Raw genomic sequence first — 6,287 nt, 5'->3', positions numbered from 1 at the left:
CAGCGGCCTTGCCGCATCCTAAAGCCAGTTGTCCTCAACACTGTGAATAGTTATTAGTTGGAGTATCCCACTCATCCCTTCTCCTATCCAAGTTCTAAATAAAACTACAAAACAACATCCCCTGGACTGATTATTGACTGAGCCAAGAACTTAAAGTGATATGTTTCTGCAACCAGTTGCTATGGTTAATCCAGGGGAATCCAGAAAGCGTTATTTCCAACAGTCCTTTAGGGGGCAGTGCTACATTAGGTAGCCTCATCATCTTAATTAGGGGAGCAAAACTATCTTTTAACAAAGAGATGCACTAACATAACTGGGCAAACTCTGCAGGTCAGGACTTCTAAATCTTCCTACACTTCAGGAAAAAAGGGAAATTCTTTTGAGGATAGGTTCACACTAGTGTGAATTGGATGCGGTTTTCCCTGCATCCAATTCGCATGACAGGAGAGTGTGCCTGGCTCTCAATGGAGCCGGTTCACACATCTCCGTAGAGGTTCCAAACAACTGAGCAACATGGTATGAGTTAGGCTGGAATTAATCATTCCATTCAGTTCTAGTTCCAATTAGAAAGTTGGAGTTTAGCTTTAACCACTTTAGCCCCGGAGGATTTGGCTGCTTAATGACAAGGCCACTTTTTTTAACTTGGCACTGTGCGACTTTAACTGACAATTGCGCGGTCATGCAATGCTGTACCCAAACAAACTTTACGTCCTTTTTTCCCACAAGCAGAGCTTTCTTTTGGTGTATTTGATCACCTCTACGCTTTTTATTTTTTGCGATATTAATAAAGAAAGAGCGAACATTTTGCGAAAAATTGACATTTTCTACTTTGACAGTTAAAAAATATCCAATATATTACATTTTTGTCATATATTTAGGCCAAAATGTATTTAGCTACATGTCTGACAAAAAATTCTCAATGAGCTTATTTTTAACGACTTTAAAACTGGAAGATTTTACCCCCTTCCTGACCAGGCCATATTTGCGATTCGGCACTGCGTTACTTTAACAGACAAATGCGTGGTCGTGCGACGCTGTACCTAAATGAAATTTACATCCTTTTTTTTCCGCACAAATAGAGCTTTCTTTTGGTGGTATTTAATCACCTGTGCGATTTTTAATTTTTGAAAAAAAGAGCGACAATTTTGAAAAAAAAAATATATATATTTTTCACATTATGATATAAAACACACATACCCCAAATTTTTTTTTTAACATTTTAGGCCAATTTGTTTTCTGCTACATATTTTTGGTAAAAAAAAATCGCAATAAGCGTATTTTGATTGCTTTGCGCAAAAGTTACTAACTACGGGAAAGATTTGTCATTTTTATTGTGTTTTTTTTTTTTTTTACTAGTAATGGCGGCGATCTGCAATTTTTTGCTGGACTGTGACATTTCTGTGGACAGATCGGACCCCTAACTGACATTTTTGACACTTTTGGGGGGACCAGTGACATTAATACAGTAATCAGTGCTATAAATATGCACTGTTACTGTAATAATGACACTGGCAGGTAAGGGGTTAACACTGTTGGTGATCAAGGGTTAATGTGTGCCTCATGCTTACTGATGTGTGTTGGGGGTTCTGTGACAGAGACAGAGTTCGCAGGTTCAGCTAGGTTCAGGTTCAGCTATGCTGAATCCTGTGATCTGTCCCTGTCTGTCACAGAGAAGATTGTGTAAACAAAGCGGGCAGATTTTCTCACTCTTTCCCCTACGATCGGGGAAGAGAGACGGCGATCGCCGTCTCTCCTCCTCCGGCCCGACTCCCCCCGAGACAGGCAGGAATCCAGGGACGTAGGTCTACATCGCTGGACCCAGGGCTGCCACGTTGCTGCAGTAGCAGCAACGTGAGCAGTCTTAAAGTGGTCAAACTTGGGTGACCAGATGTATCCGGTTTCCGGGGACAGTCCCTGGACTGAGGACACTCTCCCCAGACCAAGTCTTTCCCCCGTTTTGTATCCAGATTTGATTTTAATTTTGCCATCCAATTCCTCTATACCTCCCTTTTCAGCCTAACTGCAGCGGCGCCCACTGTCACAGGGATCAGTGCCTTGCTTGCAGTTCAGGGTCCTGTTTTGCGGAGAGGGAGCAGGCCGTCTGTAACTTTAAGGGAGGATAGATGAATCCTGGTCCTCCTGACTCCTGACCTTGACGCACGCTAGGTTTCCATGTGATGGTGCTCAGTAGGAGTGGGAAAGTGGTAAGTGAGAGAGTGAGAGGGAAGAACCTACTTGTCAATTGTGTGTCAACCACCAACCCGTCCCGATTCCAGAGGTTAGTAATCTGCAGAGCAGGTAGCTGAGGCACTAAACCATTCAGTGTCTCCCATTTATAAAATTAGCTTGAAAAAGAAACATACCTTTTTCAAGCCAGTTTTATGAATGGGAGCCACTGACTGTCAGTTGACTGCTTTCAGCCGATCAGAGGCGCCGCTGGGAGAAGGATGCTGGAACACAGATTTTGGGGTTAAACCAATTGAGAACGGTTAAATCCCATAAGGTAAGACAATGCTCAGGGACCTCCTGACACCATAAAAACGTAATTTTGGTGATTAAGTCGTTGCGGTGCCTAACCTTTCCTTTAACAGTTGTAGTCTTATACCAGTTAGCTAATAATATTTAGAAAGAAGAGTTTTCTGATCAAGTGCCTAGTCAATCAATGGTTAAAATGTCAACTGTCAATTATGGATTGAGTATGCTGTATCTCGCATATTCCCTAATAAAATATGGCACGGTGTAAGTTGGCGTCCTACCGCTTTGCGAAGATGTCAGATGATGAAATTAGTAGGGTGGGGCCAGGACGCCGACAGGCACCACAACACAGCGTGATCTATACTCTGGGCTTGTAGCTGGAGCCGGAGGGAGTTATATATGCGCAAATCACGCTAGTGTCAGGCAGACACAAAAAATGTGAGTGCATTATGTATATATAAGTCCTGCTTTTAAACCTAAATACCGGTGTTATGGCAGCAGATAGCTGCCATAACCCTGGTATTTTTTTAAACTGCAGGCGGTTGGCTTTCCGATAAGGGTGGTCCCAGCGGCAGATTCGCCGCGGGATCACCCTTCCGGGATGGCGGAAGAGGTGCCACCCCTCCCGTCGCGTCCCGGTCCTTTTCCGCGCTTACCGGACCCGCTGGCAGCGGGGAAAACGATCGGGTTCCGGATCCTCACAGACAAGCTTGCCCTCACTCGACTTTATGGTCTTGGAGAACCGGAGCGACCGCAAAAGTCGTTGCCTAGAAACCGGCTTAAAAGTCTCTTTTTTTTTTTTCATTTTATTAATTTTTTTCTATCTTTTAGTGTACTTGTGAGATCTGAGGACTTTTTGACCCCCAGATCTCACAAAAAAGAGGTCCTGTTGTGCTGTTCTCCTCATAGTTATTTGTACATTGCATTATCTATCTTTCTTTCTCATTGTTGTTTTCACCATATTGTTTCCTATGCATTGTTGTACTGCTGCCATCTGCTGGCCAGAATTTGCATGCCGCACGCCTTTGTTTTGTCAGTAAAGTTTTTTGATATCATGGGCGTGGTTTTTCAGGCTGTGTGTCTCTATCACACCCAGCAGCCATCCTAAGTTCATTAAGGCTGTGTGACTGGAAACTCTCCACATTTTTGGACTTGTGAAGGCATCAGTTTTTGACCAGCAGTTAGCCTCAGGATAGACACCAACAGGACAGTATTGATATCACTACTACAGAACAGTATTGTATCACCGTCTATTGCTGTATTTGGATTGAATAAACCCACGTTTGATTTCATCTTCATGCCTAAGTCTGGATTCATCTAACCTTAGCATCTGCCGGTCCGGTCTGCCCCACTGCTTGGATACGAAGGTAGGAAGTCACACAGCTATTATCAGTTATACCTTCATTCGCCTTCATGTGGGGACAGAACAGTCAAAAACTGCCTTAATGTCCACACCCCGGCCAAAGATTCCCTCAGAGTCCAGTACCACACTCAGGAATCTCCCTTGCAACAGGCCCACATGCAGCAAATCTGCCCGGCTACAGTGCATGTCCCACAAGTCTTCGCTTGCATAGCAGAAGAATTGTTAACGCACGCGGGGTCCCTCTCCAACCAAACCCTACAAATCACTCAAAACACCCCCAGCGCAGTCGAACTGCAATTTTCAGCCCCCAATTCAAAAGTTTATTTTCTTAAAGAGACAGCGCACCTTAAATCAAAATGGCTGAAAAGGACCTCACACAGTCCCCCAGTGATGAAACAAAGCAAATGCAGCCTGATACTGATCACTATGAAGAACAGGAAGCAGAACCCACACTTCCAGCAGACCAAGTCGTGCGACCAAGACGCTCCCTCAAACCGACACTAAAGGTCAGGGAAAACGATCAAACCACGAAAGACGAGCTATGCGATAACCTGGAAGAGCTATGGGAACGAGTTTCCTCCCTCATGTCAGGACTTAAATCCTCTGGTGATGTCACAAGCTTACAAGCTTACAAATCGCCATCAGGCGGCTGAACACAGCACATGAAAGATACAAGAGACTGTCCACAAGGTATATAACCTTCCTAAAATATGCTAATAATGATAAAGCCCTTTCAGAACTGAGCAAGGCAGAATCAATAGACAGCAAAAGAGACGCCATGGTGCTGCGTGCTAAAGATAAAGCGGAACTCCATATCTCCCATTTGCAAGAAACTAGATCACACAGATCAAATTCATCTATTACATTCCTCTCGGTCATACAGATCATCGTGCTCAAGGAGCTCAGCACTAAGCGACAGATTACTAGAGGCCCGCATAAATGCAGAGCAATCCAAGGCCAGACATTCCTTTACTGAAAAAGAAGCTCTTGCAAGAGCAGAAGCAGAGGCGGAGGCCAAGAGGGCAGAGGCCAAGAGGGCAGAAGCGGAGGCCCGAATAAAGATTCTTGAATCAGAGATGGAAGAGGAAATTGCATTAGCTAAAGTAAGACTACTTGAGCAAGCATTGAGCCAAGGTCTTGATCCAGTCTGCTCGCCACCACAGGAGACAGAAGATCCAGCTGATCGCACCAGCGACTATGTACTGGAACAGTTATCTGCACCACCCCCAGTATGCAGTACCGTCCAAGCCGAGAACCCCGAAACCTCCAAGCCAACTCTACCTACAGCGCCAGTGCCACTCACAGCGTCTGAGCAACCTGATGGCATTCACCCAGATGTGCCTTCTCAAGGACAGTTATTACAGCAAAAAGGCTATCAGGCGTTTCCTGGCCTACCCCCACAGCTCAAGCAGCAGTCATCACAATCTACAGAGGCTAGATCACAGCTCAACCCTGCAGCAACATCATTCTACCTGGAAGCATCTCACCCTTTCACGCCGCGCAGCCTACATGCCCCGGCGGCATCACAAGTTGTCGTGGCAACAAGCAGTGAGAAATCAGACATGTATGAGTTTGCCAGGTTTATGGTGAGCAGAGAGCTAATTAATACAAGTCTCTCAAAATTTGATGACCGTGCAGAGAGCTACAGGGCTTGGAAGGCAACCTTCAAGGCCGCCATTGCCAACCTCAACTTAACAGCAGAGCAGGAGCTCGACCTCCTGATCATATGGCTGGGCCCAGGCTCCACAAATCGTATCAAGAGCCTCAGAACTGTCTATGTGGGACAAGCGGATGCAGGTCTCGCTGCCGCCTGGCAGAGACTCGAACGTACCTTCGGCAGTGCAGAAGCAATAGAGAAAGCCCTATTCAAGAGTCTGCAGAACGTCCCAAAGATTGATCTTAAGGATGTCCATAAGCTTCTGGATTTGAGCGACCTACTCATGGAACTAGAGCTTGCCAAAAGAGACCCTCGTCTGACCGGGCTGTGCTACCTGGATACAGCCCATGGAGTGAACCCAATTGTCCTGAAACTACCATACAGTCTGCAAGAAAAGTGGGCGGCATCAGTCTCAAGGTAGAAAAGGGTGCATGACGTCACCTTTCCCCCATTTATTCATTTCTGTAGATTCATTGATGAACAGTCCCAGATGAGGAATGACCCCAGCCTCGATTTCCTGGAGTTCAACACTACAGATTCAGCGACACCATCATCAAGGTATGAAAGTGTCATGCATAAACACAGAGACTTTAAGAGCAGCGTGAGTGTTAGAAAGACTAACCTACCGTCTTCTGCAGCACCCACGGGTAAACAGTAAAAATCTCATCAGGAGACAAGTCCTTCAATCGTGAATGTCCCATTTATAAAAAACCACACTCACTGAACAAATGCAGGGGGGTTTAGATCCAAAACCATACAGGAGCGCAAGAAAGTCCTCAGCGAGCTTGGGGA

General features: G+C 45.5%; 1 pseudogene across 1 annotated transcript; it reads left to right on the top strand.

Annotated features, from left to right (window-relative positions):
* Positions 1-4,908: 4,908 nt before the first annotated feature.
* LOC309550496 lies at positions 4,909-5,916 on the top strand (annotated as a pseudogene). The gene has a single exon. The product of its transcript is annotated as an uncharacterized misc_RNA (transcript).
* Positions 5,917-6,287: the final 371 nt, after the last annotated feature.

The sequence above is a fragment of the Pelophylax lessonae genome (genome assembly GCF_965119305.1).
Source record: "Pelophylax lessonae genome assembly, chromosome: 3".
Lineage (NCBI taxonomy): Eukaryota > Metazoa > Chordata > Amphibia > Anura > Ranidae > Pelophylax > Pelophylax lessonae.
Note: the sequence above shows the minus strand (reverse complement) of the source record. Positions and strands in the feature narration are given on the sequence as shown.